Source organism: Mesoplodon bidens, assembly GCF_964165515.1.
Source record: "Mesoplodon bidens genome assembly, chromosome: 2".
NCBI classification, from domain to species: Eukaryota; Metazoa; Chordata; class Mammalia; order Artiodactyla; family Ziphiidae; genus Mesoplodon; species Mesoplodon bidens.
In genome coordinates this window covers 29,182,947-29,201,421 of record NC_138177.1, presented here as the reverse complement: position 1 = coordinate 29,201,421, position 18,475 = coordinate 29,182,947, and positions in this window count along the sequence as shown.

Here is an 18,475-nt window from a genome sequence, read left to right as displayed (position 1 = left end):
TATCTTGGGTCACAAATCAAGCCTTACTAAACTTAAGAAAATTAAAATTGTATCAAGTATCTTTTCCGACCACAATGCTATGAGACTAGATGTCAATTACATGAAAAAAAACCCATAAAAAATACAAACACATTGAGGTTAAACAATACACTGCTAAATAACAAAGATATAACTGTAAAAATTGAAGAGGAATTTTTAAAAAATGTAGAAACAAATGACAATGAAAACACGACAACTCAAAAACTATGGGATGCAGCAAAAGCAGTTCTGAGAGGGAAGTCTATAGCAATAAAATCCTACCTACAGAAACAAGAAACATCTCATATAAACAACCTAACCTTACACCTAAAGCAATCAGAGAAAGAAGGGCATAAAATCCCCAAAGTTAGCAGAAGGAAAGAAATCAAAAAGATCAGATCAGAAATAAATGAAAAAGAAATGAAGGAAACAATAACAAAGATCAATAAAACTACAAGCTGGTTCTATGAGAAGATAAACAAAATTGATATACCATTAACCAGACTCATCAACAAAAAAAGGGAAAAGACTCAAATCAGTAGAATTAGAAATGAATAAGTAGAAGTAAAAACTGACACTGCAGAAATACAAAGGATTATGAGAGATACTACAAGCAGCTATATGACAACAAAATGGACAACGTGGAAGAAATGGACAAATTCTTAGAAAAGCACAACCTTCTGAGACTGAACCAGGAAGAAATAGAAAATATAAACAGACCAATCACAAGCACTGAAATTGAAACTCTGATTAAAAATCTTCCAACAAACAAAAGCCCAGGACCAGATGGCTTCACTGGTGAATTCTATCAAACATTTAGAGAAGAGCTAACATGTATTCTTCTCAAACTCTGCCAAAATATAGCAGAGGGAGGAACAATCCCAAACTCATTCTACAAGGACACTATCACCCTTATACCAAAACCAGACAAGGATGTCACAAAGAAAGAAAATTACAGGCCAATATCACTGATGAACATAGATGCAGAAATCCTCAACAAAATACTAGCAAACAGAATCCAACAGCAGATTAAAAGGATCATACACCATGATCAAATGGGGTTTATCCCAGGAATGCAAGGATTCTTCAATATACACAAATCAATCAATATAATACACCATATTAAAAAAATTGAAGAATAAAAACCATAGGATCATCTAAAAAAGATGTAGAAAAAGCTTTCAACAAAATTCAACACCCATTTATGATAAAAATCCTCCAGAAAGTAGGCATAGAGTGAACTTACCTCACCATAATAAAGGCCATATATGACAAACCCACAGCCAGCATCATTCTCAATGGTAAAATACTACAACCATTTTCACTAAGATCAGGAACAAAACAAGGTTGCCCACTCTCACCACTATTATTCCACATAGTTTTGGAAGTTTTAGCCACAGCAATCAGAGAAAAAAAAGAAATAAAAGGAATCCAAGTCAGTAAAGGAGTACAAATGTCACTGTTTGCAGATGACATGATACTATAGGTAGAGAATCCTAAAGATGCTACCAGAAAACTACTAGAGCTGATCAATTAATTTGGTAAAGTAGCAGGATACAAAATTAATGCACAGAAATCTCTTGCATTCCTATACATTAATGATGAAAAATCTGAATGAGAAATTAAGAAAAGACTCTCATTTACCATTTCAACAAACAGAATAAAATACCTAGGAATAAAACTAAGGAGACAAAAGACCTGTATGCAGAAAACTATAAGACACTAATGAAAGAAATGAAAGATGATACAAACAGATGGAGAGGTATACCATGTCCTTGGATTGGCAGAATCAACATTGTGAAAATTACTGTACTACCCAAAGCATTCTACAGATTGAAAGCAATCCCTATCAAACTACCAATGGCATTTTTCACAGAACTAGAACAAAAAATTTCACAATTTGTATGGAAACAGAAAAGACCCTGAATAGCTAAAGCAATCTTGAGAAAGAAAAACAGAGCTGGAGGAATCAGGCTCCCTGGCTTCAGGCTACACTACAAAGCTACAGTAATCAAGACAGTGTGGTACTGGCACAAAAGCAGAAAAATAGATCAATGGAACAGAATAGAAAGCCCAGAGATAAACCCACGTGCATGTGGTTACCTTATCTTTGATAAAGGAGGCAAGAATATACAATGGAGAAAAGACTGCCTCTTCAATAAGTGGTGCTGGGAAAACTGCACAGCTACATGTAAAAGAATGAAATTAGAACACTCTGTAACACCATACACAAATATAAACTGAAAATGGATTAAAGACCTAAATGTGAGGCCCAACACTATAAAACTCTTAGAGGAAAACATAGGCAGAACACTCTATGACATAAATCACAGCAACATCTTTTTTGACCCACCTCCTAGAGAAAGCGAAATAAAAACAAAAATAAACAAATGGGTCCTAATGAAACTTGAAAGCTTTGCACAGCAAAGGAAACCATAAAGAAGATGAAAAGACAACCCTCAGAATGAGAGAAAATATTTGCAAACAAAGCAACTGGCAAAGGATTAATCTCCAAAATTTACAAGCAGCTCATGCAGCTCAATATCAAAAAAACAAACAATCCAATCCAAAAAAGCACAGAAGACCAAAATAGACATTTCTCCAAAGAAGATATACAGATTGCCAAAAAACACATGAAACAATGCTCAACATCACTAATCATTAGAGAAATGCAAATCAAAACCACGAGGTATCACCTCACACCACTCAGAATGGCCATCATCAAAAAATCTGCAAACAATAAGTGCTGGAGAGGGTTTGGAGAAAGGGCATCCTCTTGAACTGTTGGTGGGTATGTAAATTGTTACAGCCACTATGCAGAACAGTATGGAAGTCTGAAAAAACTAAAAATAGAACTACCATACGACCCAGCAATCCCACTACTGGGCATATACCCTGTGAAAACCATGATTCCAAAAGAGTCATGTACCACAATGTTCATTGCAGCTCTATTTACAATAGCCAGGACATGGAAGCAACCTAAGTGTCCATCGACAGATGAATGGATAATGAAGATGTGGCACATATATACAATGGAATATTACTCAGCCATAAGAATAAAATGAAACTGAGTTATTTATAGCAAGGTGGATGGACCTAGAGTCTGTCATACAGAGTGAAGTAAGTCAGAAAGAGAAAAACAAATACCATATGCTAACACATATATATGGAATCTAAAAAAAAAAAAGGTTCTGAATAATCTAGGGACAGGACAGGAATAGAGACGCAGACATAGAAAATGGACTTGAAGACACAGGGAGGGGTAAGGGTAAGCTGGGATGAAGTGAGAGAGTGGCATGGACATATATACACCCCCAAATGTAAAATAGATAGCTAGTAGGAAGCAGCTGCATAGCACAGGGAGATCAGCTCCGTGCTTTCTGTCCACCTATAGTGGTGGGATAGGGAGAGTGCGAGGGAGACGCAAGAGGGAGGAGATATGGGGACGTATGTATATGTATAGCTGATTCACTTTGTTATACAGCAGAAACTAACACACCATTGTAAAGCAATTATACTCCAATAAAGATGTTTAAAAAAAAAAGACTAAGCCATACTGATAGGGACAGACACTTAACAGTTCATCAATACACCAATATTCTCTGGATTCTACCACTTGTGACTTTTCCCACTTTACATGTATCCCTTTTTGCTCAGAACTCATTCAATTGACTGGCAACACTCCCCACTGTGACATTATCCCTTAGTTTTGTTTTGCTTGGCTGAAGCTCTCACATTAGTTGACATTATGTAGTCACTAATTTAAAAATTACAGTCAGAGATGACACACAAGGATATGAATTCTGTAGCAGCAATTATAGTCGTTACCTTAGATCTTTGTTTCTCTTGGAATTCATCTAGTTCTAAATATTCTGACCAAAGACTGAAAAGCAAGGAAAAAATATTCTCTGTGGTCTTCTTTGCTTACCAATAGATAACTGTTCATTTAAAAAGTGCAAGTTGAATAATAGCTTCCAAGCCAACAGTGGAATACAATCTAAACAATCAAAGAAAATAAAAACCAAGTATGACCAGCTTGTTATTTGAGACTGTGAGAACCTAGATTGTGCCAAATGTAAGATTCTTACTAACCCTTACCACATAACCTGACATCAGACTTATTCACTCAGAAAGAGTGTAGCCAATATCATGACTTTCTCTAAACATTTCCTCTAAGCATCCTTTAGTAGAAGTTTAAATTTCACATCTTCAAGCTAAAATGAAATTCCTTAAATCTTTCCTTGCATGACTTGTTTTGAAACACAATAAGCTCTCTCCTGATTGACCAAAATAATTATGCCTGCGTGCTGTGTCCAAGACTTAAACTGGGAATAAATCTTGGCAGAATAAAATGTCTGGCACTGATCTTTGTTGGGTATAAAGAAGTGGGGGTGGGAATGTTCTCTTAGGAGATTTTACAGGGAATTTAATGTAATGTTCATCAGTTTGGTATTAATCAGACGCTGGCTATCTCACCACCTCCTAAATACCTCCACCATCACTAACTTAAAATCACTAAAATTTGTGCAGTGCCTGAGCCATCCTGGCCCCAGCTAGCAGGGAAATTTCATTGCCTTAGCCTTTTTCTATTCCCAGATATTTCCCATATTTTCTTCAAAGTTTTGTTTTCTCATGGTTCTTTCTTTTTTAAACAAAACAAAGCTTTTCAATGTATCTGGCTTTTGTTTTGCTGTCTGATGTAAGGTGAGAATCTAATTTGTTTTTTTTCTAAATAGCCAATTTCAACACCATTCTATCTCTAATTGAGTAGTATTTTTACTTTATAGGTACAGAGGTTAAAAAAATCAGTAGTTCCTAAGTGACCTACTTAACTTGTGTCAGTCAAAGCCTTTACTAATAAAATAATCTGAACAATTACCTATTGGCACAAGAATGGTTGAGGAAATAGTCATTTAAGCCCCTTATAAAGTGTTACATTACTGTGAAATAGTTTTAAAAATAGGAAAGCTCTATTCCTCCTCCTCCCTCCATTAAATAAATATAATTCTCATCCCCTGCTCTTATATCTACAATCCTAAACTTTCCAGCCTCTGCTTTCCATAGCCTAAAACTCTCCTCTGATCTCCATTTTCATGTCCCAAAGCTTTGTTTCCTGTTAAAATTCTCCAAGGAGGACATTTATTTCATGTTGTTCTAAGACTTTTGTGATGGAAAGAAAAGAGATGGTTTTAGAGTTGGACAAACCTGGATTCAGACCTTGGCTTGATTACTTAGTCATTCATTGGTGGCTTTGAATAAATTACATGGTCACTCTGGATCTCACTTTCCATATCTGTCCATTGGGGATATCTGAGACATAAGAAGCTTAGCACTAAGGTAAATGCACTGCTCTGTAACCAAAGGCCACAATTATTCTTTGTTGTGTGATTTTGCTTGACCCATAGCCTACAGACTTAGATTGATAACAAAGTTAGAGAACAAAAACACATATTACTCAGAGATCCTGGAATTGGAGGTGGATGCAGTTTGGGGTTATTCATCTTTGGAAAGAAGATGAATGTATTTTCATTGTGGAATATTTGCATTATGTTATGTTCAGTAATGACAAAGCATTATTGAAAGTTATGTATAGAAATAAAACTATTTGTATAACCAAAGCGTGGAGTACATGTAAATTTGTAGTTTTCTCCAGGTAGCAACTACCCTCCATCCTTTTCCCAACAACACTCTTCCACAATTTGATGGAACCATGGATAAAGATGCTCTGTACTCTAGCTGGATGATAAGCAAAGAATCTAAATTAGGCTATCTGGAACTAAACTTTCCAAAATTTGAATCATGAGGACAATGACAAAGGCTGAAAACTGAATATAATGCATCAAGGGTCCAGGATGCTAGAAGAAATATCCATTCTTTCCTGTTATGTGCATATTTGAAGCTACCCCAGTTTCTGTTCTTCTAAGCCTGGTTCTGCAGCTTTCCCTTTGATTCACGGGCTCTCCATATTCTCCCAATGAGTTCAAGTTAGCCAGAGTCAGGTTCTATGCCTTGTAACAAAGAACGTAAATAAATAGAATCCTTATTTGGTAGAAGTGGTAACTGAAGCTTCAGAAGCTAAGTAATTTGCTCAAAGTTTTCACAACTGGTATGTGGCAATGTCAAGATATGAACCCAGACAGTTTAATTTTAAGGCTAGCCTCCTTCTGCTGCTGGCTCTTACCACACATGCCATTTTTGATCCTGAAATCACTGGGATGTAAGAAGATCCCCTATCCTTCAAGAGTGTACTGGTGCCAGGTTTAGCAAAGCAACAAGAAGAAACAAGCAAGCAAATGACACTACTTAGAAAATTCTCTCTTTGTGTCTGGTTACAGTACATATTTTTCATAGCTAAATACTGTTTTCCATGCCCTTTGAGTTTGAGAAGTTTATGTTTGGTTTTTAGCCACAGTGGGTTCTTTCCTCCTGCTTTAAGGTCTGTTTCTGAAGCCTGAAGTAAAAAATCATAACCCAGGCAAACTTATTGGTAGCTGCATCTGTTAACTCCACTTTCACATCTGTCAATGAAAGAAGACTGCCTCCTTTGTGAGCCAATTTCTGTACCTTCCATCTAAGCTAATTCCTTCTCTTTTACTAGTTAATCCATTCATTCAATAATTACAGAACACCTGCTCTATGCTATCCCTCTTGCTTATTATCCAATTGCCATCTACTTTCTTAAGGCTACTCCTCTTTTTTATACCTCCCTCTTTACTGATTACTTTTCTGAAGTTCAAGTTTCTCCTATCTTTAAAACCAAAAAAAAAAAATCCCTCAACCTAATGTTCTTCTACAGCTAATGACTTTTTTTTCTTCCCCTTCACAAAAAATGTACAACATTTCGGTTCTTACTCTATTTGAGATTGATTCTTGTATATGGTTTGACGTATGGCTACAATTTCATTTTTCTCTTAAAACAACTTATATCTGTTCCAGCTCCATTTATTAAATTGTCTCTCCTTTCTCATGTAATTTGTCATGCCACTTCTATCATATGTTAAAATTCCATATTTGTATACCCTAATCTGTGAACTGTCTGATTTGTTCAGCCAATTAGTCCATCCCTACACCATATTTTTTTAAATTTTATTGAAATATAGTTGATTTACAGTATTTTGTAAGTTTCAGCTGTACAGCACATCAATTCAGTTATGTATATATTATTTTTCAGAGATTTTTCACTTATAGGTTATTACATAATATGGAGTATAGTTTCCTGTGCTAAACAGTAGGTCCTTTTGGATATCTGTTTTATATATAGTCTTACGTGTATGTTAATCCCAGCCTCTTAATTTATCTCTCCCTCCTCCCCCTGTCTACTTTGGTAACCGTAAGTTTGTTTCTGTGTCTGTGAATCTCTTTCTGTTTTGGAAATAAGATCATTTGTGTCTTTTTTTTAAGATTCCACATATAAATGACATTATATGATATTTGTCTATCACTGTCTGGCTTACTTCATTTAGTGTGATAATCTCCAGGTGCATCCATGTTGTTGCAAATGGCATGATTTCATTATTTTTTATGGCAGAGTAATATTCCATTGTACATATGTACCACATCTTCTTAATCCATTTCTCTGTTGATGGACATTTAGGTTGCTTCCATGTTTTGGCTATTGTATAAATAATGCTGCAACGAACATTGGGGTTCATGTATCTTTTTGAATTGCAGTTTTCTCTGGATATATACCCAGAGTGGGATTGCAGGATCATATGGTAGCAATCTACATAGGATTTAGTGCAGTCTCTATCAAATTACAGATGGCATTTTTCACAGAACTAGAACAAAAAATTTCACAGTTTGTATGGAAACACAAAAGATACTGAATAGCCAAAGCAATCTTGAGAAAGAAAAATGGAGCTGGAGGAATCAGGCTCCCTGACTTCAGACTATCCTACAAAGCTACAGTCATCAAAACAGAATGGTACTGGTACAAAAACAGCAATATAGATCAATGGAACAGGATAGAAAGCCCAGAAATAAACCCATGCACTTATGGTTAATTAATCTATGACAAAGGAGGCAAGAATATATAACAGAGAAAAGATAGTATCTTTGATGAGTGATGCTGGGAAAACTGGACAGCCACATGTAAAAGAATGACATTAGAACATTCTCTAGCACCATATACAAAAATAAACTCAAAATGGATTAAAGACCTAAATATAAGACCAGATACTATAAAACTCCTACAGGAAAACATATGCAGAAAACTCTTTGACATAAGTTGCAGCAATATTTTTTTGGACCTGTCTCCTAAGACAAAGGAAACAAAAGCAAAAATAAACAAATGGGACCTTATTAAACTTAAAAGCTTTTGCACAACAAAGGAAACCATAAACTAAGTGAAAAGACAACCTACAGGATGGGAGAAAATATTTGCAATTATGAGACAACAAGGGTTAATTTCCAAAATATATAAACAGCTCATATAGCTCACTATCAAGAAAAAAAAAACCTAATAAAAAAAACGGGAAGAAGACCTAAACAGACATTTCTCCAAAGAAGACATACAAATGGCCAACAGGCACATGAAAATATGCTCAACATCACTAATTATCAGAGAAATGCAAGGCAAAACTACAATGAAGTATCACAGAATGACCATCATCAAAAAGTCTACAAGTAAAACATGCTGGAGAGGGTGTGGAGAAAAAGGAAACCTCCTATACTATTGGTGGGAAAGTAAATTGGTGCAGCCACTATGGAGAACAGTATGAAGTTTCCTTAAAAAACTACACCATATCTTTTTAACTTTAAAATAGCTTTCTAATCTTTTTATTCAGAACTGCAAGAATTTTCTCCCCTTCTAGAAACAAATTGACTATTCTTTGCCCTTTGCTGCTCTACATAAATTTTAGAATCAATCTGCCAAAACAAAATCCTGTTGAGTTTAATTTTTTCTTTGAGAATACAGAGCTTATTTATCTAGATTTATAATTCTTATACACTTACATTATTTCAACAAGAACATTCTGATGAAATTTTTGTCACTATTCATCACTAATTCCTTAGGACAATTTCCTAGACAATAAATTGTTCAGTAGAATATGTTCTCTCCTTCACAATATCTTATGTTATAAAAAATTTTAATGTATAGAACAAGTTGAAAGAATGATAAAATACATTTCATGTATCAAAAATCTAGATGGAACAACTGTGAACATTTTGACATTTCAGAGTAAGATGCAGAGATTGTGACACTTAAACAATGATATCCCCATGTCTCTTAAAAATTAAGAAAATTTCCTTCATGATTATAATACTATTAATGCCCAGGATAAAACTAACCATAACTCCCTAATGTAACATAAAATCACTCATGCTTAAATATTTGCCAATTGTCCACAAAATACCTCAATTAACTATTTTTTAATGAACAAAAATCCAACTGAAATCTACCCATAATATTTGGTTGTATATCTTTTTAGTCTTTCTTAATTGAGAACAGTCCCAATACCTTTTTTCTTTTTAATAATATTGAATTTTGAAGAGACTGGGCCGGTTGTCTTGTAAAACTTCTACAATCTGAATTTGCTTCACTGATTACTTCCATCTGGATGTCAATTATCTTGCTTCTTTTATCTTCTATATTTCTATAAACTGGAAGTTTGGTTTAAAGGAATAATTAGCTTCAAGTTAAACACGTTCAATAAGAATGCTTTATAGGGAATGCTGTGTACTTCATATTATATTACATCAAGTGACACATAAGATCAAATTGCTTTACTATTGGTGATGCCAAGTTTGAGCACTTGATTAAGATGGTAGAAGTCAAATCTTTCCATGGTAAAGTTGTGTATTTTTATCCTTATGATTAGAAAGTTAAATGTAGGGAGATAGTTTGGCTCTATGTGAATATATCTTTTTTCAGCTTTATTGAGGTATAATTGTCAAATAAAATTGTATAATATTTAAAGTGTGTGATGTGATGATTTGATATAATCACATTGTGAAAGGATTCCCAGCATCAAGTCACTTATATCTACCACCTCACATATTTTCTTTCCTTCTTTCTTTCTTTCTTTCTTTTTTTTTTTTTTTTTGGTGAAAACACAAGACTACTCTCTTAGCAAATTTGAATTAAATCCACAGTATTATCAACTATAGTCACCATGTTATACATTAGATCCTCAGACCTTATTCATCTTATAACTGAAAAGTTGTATTCTTTCCCAGATTCTTCCTATTTCCCCCACCTCCTAGTTGCTAGCAACAACCATTCTACTCTCTTTTCTTTTCTTTTTTTTAATTAATTTTTATTGGAATATAGTTGCTTTACAATGTTGTGTTAGTTTCCACTGTACAGCAAAGTATGTACACATATATTCCCTCTTTCTTGGATTTCCTTCCCATTTAGGTCACCACAGAGCATTGAGTAGAGTTCTCTGTGCTATATGGTATGTTCTCATTAGTTATCTATTTTATACATAGTATCTACTGTGTGTATATGTCAATCACAGTCTCCCAATTCATCCCACCCACACCTTTCCCCCTTGGTATCCATACATTTGTTCTCTACGTCTGTGTCTCTATTTCTTCTTTGAAAATAAGATCATCTATACCATTTTTCTACATTCCACATATATGTGTTAATATATGATATTTGTTTTGCACTTTCTGACTTACTTCACTCTGTATGACAGTCTCTAGGTCCATCCACGTCTCTACAAATGAACCAATTTCATTCCCTTTTATAGCCAAGTAATATTCCATTGTATATATGTACCACATCTTCTTTATCCATTCCTCTGTTAATGTATATTTAAGTTGCTTCCATGTCTTGGCTATTGTAAATAGTGCTGCAGTGAACACTGGGGTGCATGTGTCTTTTTGAATTATTGCTTTCTCTGGGTATATGCCCAGGATTGGGATTGCCATGTCATATGATAGTTCTGTTTTTATTATTATTATTATTATTATTTGGCGATACACGGGTCTCTCACTGTTGTGGCCTCTCCTGTTGCGGGAGCACAGTCTCCGGATGCGCAGGCTCAGTGGCCATGGCTTACGGGCCCAGCCGCTCCGCGGCATGTGGGATCTTCCCAGACTGGGGCACGAACCCATGTCCCCTGCATCGGCAGGCAGACTCTCAACCACTGTGCCACCAGGGAAGCCCTGTTTTTAGTTTTTTAAGGAACTTCCATAATGTTCTCCATAGTGGCTGTACCAATTTACATTCCCACCAACAATGTAGGAGGGTTCCCTTTTCTCCACAGCCTCTCCAGCATTTATTGTTTGTAGACTTGATGATGGCCTTTCTGACTGGTGTTAGGTGATATCTCATTGTAATTTTGATTTGCACGTTTCTCTAATAATTAGCGATGTTGGACGTCTTTTCATGTGCCTTGTGGCCATCTGTATGTCTTCTTTGGAGAAATGTCTATTTAAGTCTTCTGCCCATTTTTTGATTGGGTTGTTTGTTTTGATGATATTAAGCCTCATGAGCTGTTTGTAAATTTTGGAGACTAATCCCTTGTCAGTCACATCATTTGTAAATATTTTCTCTCAATCTGTGGGTTGTCTTTTCGTTTTGTTTATGGTTTCCTTTGGTGTACAAAAGCTTTTGAGTTTAATTAGGTCCCATTTGTTTATTTTTGTTTTTATTCTGGGAGACAGATTGAAAAAGTTATTGCTGTGATTTATGTCAGAGAGTGTTCTGCCTATGTTTTCCTCTAGAAGTTTTATAGTGTCCAGTCTCACATTTAGGTCTTTAATCCATTTTGAGCTTATTTTTGTGTATGATGTTAAAGAATGACCTGATTTCATTTTTTTACATGTAGCTGTCCAGTTTTCCCAGCACCATTTGTTGGAGAGACTGTCTTTCCACCATTGTGTAGTCTTGCCTCCTTTGTTGTATATTAATTGGCCATAGGTGTGTGGGTTTATTTCTGGGTTCTCAATCCTATTCCATTGATCTATATTTCTATTTTTGTGCCTGTATCATACTGCTTTGATGACTATAGCTTTGTAGTATAGTCTGAAGTCAGGGAACTTGTTTCCTCCAGCTCATTTTTTCTTTCTCAAGATTGCTTTGGCTATTCGGCATCTTTTACGTGTCCACACAATTTTTAAGATTTTTTGTCTAGCTCTGTGAAAAATGCCATTGATAATTTGATAGGGATTGCATTGAATCTGTAGATTGCCTTGGGTAATATAGTCATTTTGACTATTGATCAAAATGACTATATAATATTGAATATTGATTCTTCTAATCCAAACCATGGTATATCTTTCCATCTGTTAGTGTCTTCTTCAATTTCTTTCATCGGCGTCTTATAGTTTTCAGAGTACAGGTCTTTTGTCTCCTTAGGTAGGTTTATTCCTAGGTATTTTATTCTTTTTGATGCAATGGTAAATGGGATTGTTTCTTGAATTTCTCTTTCTGATCTTTTGTTGTTAGTGTGTGGAAATGCAACAGATTTCTGTGCATTAATTTTGCGACCTGTGCCTTTACCAAATTCATTGGTGAGCTCTAGTAGTTTTCTGGTAGCGTCTTTAGGATCTTCTATGTGTAGTATCATGTCATCTGCAGACAGTAACTGTTTAACTTAGTCTTTTTCAATTTGGATTCCTTTTATTTCTTTTTCTTCTCTGATTGCTGTAGCTAGGACTTCCAAAACTATGTTGAATAAAAGTGGTGGGAGTGGACATCCTTGTTTTGTTCCTGATCTTAGAAGAAATGCTTTCAGCTTTTCACCATTGAATATGATGTTGGCTATAGGTTTGTCATATATGGCCTTTATTATGTTGAGGTGTGTTCCCACTTTCTGGAGCGTTTTTATCATAAGTGGGTGCTGAATTCTGTGAAAGATTTTTTTTGCCTCTATTTAGATGATCGTATGGTTTTTATTCTTCAATTTGTTGATGTGGTGTATCACACTGATTTATTTGTAGGCATTGAAAACTCCTTGCATCCCTGGGATAAATCCCACTTGATCATGGTGTATGATCCTTTTAATGTATGGTTGGATTCAGATTGCTAGTATTTTGTTGAGGATTTTTGCATCTATGTTCATCAGTGATATTGGCCTGTAATTTTCTTTTCTGCGTCATATCTTTGTCTGGTTTTGGTATCAGGGTGATGGTGGCCTCATAGAATGAGATTGGGAGTTTTCCTTCCTCAACAATTTTTTTGGAACAATTTCAGAAGGATAGGTGTTAGCTCTTCTCTAAATGTTTGATAGAATTCGCCTGTGAAGCCATCAGGTCTTGGACATTTGTTTGTTGGGAGTTTTTTAATCACAGTTTCAATTTTAATGCTTGTGACTGTTCTGTTCATATTTTCTATTTCTTCCTGGCTCAGTATTGGGAGACTTTACCTTTCTAAGAATTTGTCCGTTTCTTCCATGTTGTCCATTTTTTTGGCATACAGTTGCTTGTAGTAGTCTGTTATGATCCTTTGTATTTCTGTGGTATCAGTTGTAACATCTTTTTCATTTCTAATTTTATTGATTTGAGTCATCTCCCTTTTTTTCTTGATGACTTTGGCTAAAGGCTTATTGATTTTGTTTATCTTCTCAAAGAACCACTTTTAGTTTTATTGCTATTTACTATTGTTTTCTTTGTCTCTATTTCATTTATTTCTGCTCTGATCTTTATGATTTCTTTCCTTCTACTAACTTTAGATTTTGTTTGTTCTTCTTTCTCTAGTTGCTTTAGGTGTAAAGTTAGGTTGCTTTTTTGAGATTTTTCTTTCCTGAGGTAAGATTGTATTGCTATAAACTTTCCGCTTACTACAGCTTTAGCTGCATCCCATAGGTTTTGGATTGTTGTGCTTTCATTTTCATTCTTCTTTAGGTGTTTTTTGTTTTCCTCTTTAATTTCTTCAGTGATCCACTTGTTGTTTATTAGTACATTGTTTAACCTCCATGTTTTTGCGTTTTTTTAGTTTTCTTTTGTAGTTTATTTCTAATCTCATAATGTTGTGATCAGAAAAGATGCTTGATATGAATTCAATTTTCTTAAATTTCCTGAGGGTCACCTTGTGGCCCAGCATGTGGTAAGTCCTGGAGAATGTATGGTGTGCACTTGGGAAGAATGTGTATTCTGCTGCTTTCAGATGGAATGCTCTAAAAATATCAATTAAGTCCATCTGGTCTAACGTGTCATTTAAGTACTATTTTTCTTATTGATTTTCTGTCAGGATGATCTGTCCATTGATGAAAGTTGGGTGTTAAAGTCCCCCACTATTATTGTGTCACTCACAATTTCTCCCTTTATCGCTGTTTGTACTTGCCTTATATATTGAGATGCTCCTATGTTGGGTGCATAAATATTTATAATTGTTATAACTTCTTCTTGGATTGATCAGTTGACCACTATGTAGTGTCCTTTATTTCTTATAACAGTATTTTAAAGTCTATTTTTTCTGATATGAGTATTGCTACTCCAGCTTTCTTTTGATTTCCATTTGTGAGGAATACCTTCTTCCATCCCTTCACTTTCAGTCTGTATGTGTCCCTATGTCTGAGGTGGGTCTTTGTAGACAGCATATATACAGGTCTTGTTTTTGTATCCACTCAGCCAGTCTATGTCTTTTGGTTCATGCATTTAATCCATTTACATTTAAGGTAATTATTGATATGTATGTTACTATTACTATTTTCGTAATTGTTTTTGGTTTGCTCTTGTAGGTCTTTTTCTTCTCTTGTGTTTCCCGCCAGAGAAGTTCCTTTAGTATTTGTTGGAAAGCTGGTCTGGTGATGCTGAATTCTCTTAGCTTTTGCTTGTCTGTAAAGCTTTTGATTTCTCCACCAAATCTGAATGAGAGCCTTTCTGGGTATAGTATTCTTGGTTGTAGGTTCTTCCCTTTCATCACTTTAAATATATTGTGCCACACCCTTCTTGCTTGCAGAGTTTCTGCTGAGAAATCAGCCATTAACCTTATGGGAGTTCCCTTGTATGTTATTTGTCATTTTTCCCTTTTTGCTTTTAATATTTTTTCTTTGTCTTTAATTTTTGTCCATTGATTACTATGTGTCTCTGTGTGTTCCTCCTTGGTTTTATCTTGCCTGGGACTCTCTGCACTTCCTCTACTTGATTGACTGTTTTTTCCCCCATGTTAGGGAAGTTTTCAGCTGTTATCTCTTCAAATATTTCCTCAGGTCCTTTCTCTCTCTCTTCTCCTTCTGGGACCCCTATAATGCAAATGTTGGTGCATTTAATCTTGTCTCAGAGGTTTCTTGAACTGTCTTCATTTCTTTTCATTCTTTTTTTCTTTATCCTGTTCCGCAGTAGCAATTAACACCATTCTGTCTTCCAGGTCATTTATCCATTCTTCTGCCTCAGTTATTCTGCTATTGATTCCTTCTAGTGTATTTTTTATTTCAATTATTGTATTGCTCATCTCCGTTTGTTTGTTCTTTAGTTAAACATTTCTTGTGTCTTCTCAATCTTTGCCTCAGTTCTTTTTTCTGAGATCCTAGATCATCTTCACTATCATTATTCTGGATTATTTTTCTGGACGGTTGCCTGTCTCCTCTTCATTTAGCTGTTTTTCTTGGGTTTTATCTTGTTCCTTCATCTGGGGCATAATCCTTTGTCTTTTCTTTTTGTCTAACTTTCTGTGATTGTGGTTTTCATTCTGCAGGTTGCAGGATTATAGTTCTTCTTGCTTCTGCTGTCTGCCCTCTGGTGGATGAGGCTATCCAAGAGGATCATGCAAGCTTCCTGGTGGGAGGGACTGGTGGTCGGTAGAACTGGGTCTTGCTCTGGTTGGCAGGGCTGTGCTCAGGAAAACTTTAATCTGCTTGTCTGCTGATGTGTGGGGTTGTTTTCCCTCCCTGTTAGTTGTTTGGTCTGAGGCTACCCAGCATTGGAGCCTACAGGCTATATGGTAGGGCCAGTGGTGGCCTCTGGGAGGGCTCACACAAATGGGTACTTCCCAGAACTGCTGCTGCCAGTGCCCTTGTCATCATGGAGAGCCACAGCTGGCCTCCACCTCTGCAAGAGACCCTCCAACACTAGCAGGTAGGTCTGGTTCAGTCTCCTATCTGGTCACTGCTCCTTTACTCAGTCCTGGTGTGCACAAGACTTTATGTGTGTCCTCTAAGAGTGGAGTCTCTGTTTCCCCCAGTCCTGTGGAAGTCCTGCAATCAAATCCTGCTGGCCTTCAAAGTCAGATTCCCTGGGGATTCTTAGTCCCATTGCTGGACCCTCAGGCTGGGAAGCCTGACATGGGGCTCAGAACCTGCACTCCAGTGGGAGGAGTTCTGTGGTATAAATTTTTCTCCAGTTTGTGGGCTGCCCACCCGGCAGGTATGGCATTTGATTTTATCATGATTGCGCCCCTCCAACCATCTCATTGCAGCTTCTCCTTTGTCTTTGGATGTGGGGTATCTTTTTTGGTGGGTTCCAGCATCTTCCTGTTGATGGTTGTTCAGCTGTTAGTTGTGATTCTGGTGCTCTCACAAGAGGTGCTGAGCACAAGTCCTTTCTACTCCACCATCTTGAGCCAATCTCTGGATCAGTGTTTCTTATTGATTTTCTGTGTGGATGATATGTTCACTGATGTAAGTGAGGTGTTAAAGTCTACTACTATTATTGTCAATTTCTTCCTTTTTCAATATTTTCTCCCATGTGGGTGCATATATATTTACAATTGTTATGTCTTCTTGTCGTATTGATCTCTTTATCATTATATAATGCCCTTCTTTGTCTCTTGTTACTGTCTTCGTTTTAAAGTCTATTTTGTCTAATATAAGTATTGCTATCTCAGCTTGCTCTTCACTTCCATTTTCATAAAATACTTTCTTCATCCTCTCACTTTCATTGTGGGTGTGTGTCTTTAGATCTGAAGTGAGTCTTTTGAAGGCAGAATATATATGGGTCTTGTTTTTGTATCCATTCAGGTACTCTAAATCTTTTGATTGGAACACTTAGCCCACCTTCTAATCTGAATGATAACCTTTCCAGGTAGAGTATTCTTGGCTTAGAGATTTTTCTTTTATCACTTTGAATATACTGTTTCATTCTGTTCTGCCTGAAAAGTTTCTGCTGAAAAGTAAGCTTATAGTCTTATGGGAGTTCCTTGTGTGTAACTAGTTGCTTTTCTCTTGCTGCTTTTAAGATTTTCTCTCCCTTTTGAAATTTTGCCTTTTAATTATAATGTGTCTTGGTGTGGACCTCTTTGGGTTGATCTTGTAAAGGATTCTGTGATTCCTTGACCTAGATGCGTGTTTCCTTCCCCAGTTAAGAAAAGTTTTTAGCTATTTTTCTTTAAATAAGTTCTCTGTCACTTTCTCTCTCTCTCCTCTTTATGGAACCCCTATAATGCAAACATTAGTATACTTGATGTTGTCCCAGAGGTCTCTTAAACTATTCTAATTTTTTAAAATTCTTTTTTCTGTTCAGCTTGGATGATTTTCACTACTCTCTCTTCCACTTTGCTGATCCATTTATCTATATCATCTAAGCTACTGTTAATTCCTTCTAGTGTACTTTTTATTTCAATTATTGTATTTTTCATCTCCATTTGGTTTGTCTTTTTTTTTTTTTTTTTTTTTTTTGCAGTACGTGGGCTTCTCACTGCTGTGGCCTCTCCCGTTGCGGAGCACAGGCTCCGGACGCGCAGGCCCAGCGGCCACGGCACACGGGCCCAGCCACTCCGCGACACGTGGGATCCTCCCGGACCGGGGCACGAACCCGCGTCCCCCGCATCGGCAGGCAGACTCCCAACCACTGCGCCACCAGGGAAGCCCTGGTTTGTCTTTATACTTTCTAACTCTCTGTTGAAATTCTCACCATGTTCATTCATTCTTCTCCCAGTTCAGTGAGCATCTTTATGTTTATTACTTTGAATGCTTTATCAGGTAGACTGCTTATCTACAATTCATTTAGCTCTATTCCCACTAGGCTGACTAGAAAATCTCATGATTAAGGGACATTGCATAAGGTATTTGGAAGGGACCAGTCTCAGTACTGATGGATAATTAGCCTTAGATTGAGTACTTCTCTAGTCCAATCTAACAAATATGAAAAGCAATACCCCAAAAGATCAAAAAAAAGTTATGTAACTTAACTGCATTCCAGAATAAACTTCAAGACTAGTTATAGGAAAACAAGTTTTTCCAGCCCCCAAAAAGTTAAAAACCACAATATCTGGAATCTCATAATAATAATAAAACTCTCAGGCATGTAGAGAAGCAAGAAATAAGTTTAAAGAGAAATTTAAATCAACCAAAAGTGACATAGAACAGACACAGATATTGAAATTTCAAAAAAAGTCATTAAAACAGTTATTACAGATGCATTTCGTATATCCAAAATGTTAAGTAGATATATGGAATATATAATATAAAAAAAGTCAAACTTCTGAAATGAAAACTATACTACCTGAAGTGAAAAATACACTGAATGGGAATAATGGCAGATTAGACATCACAGAAGAAAAATTAGTCAGTTTGATTACAAAATAATAGAAAATCTCCAAAATGAAACACAGACAGGAAAAAAA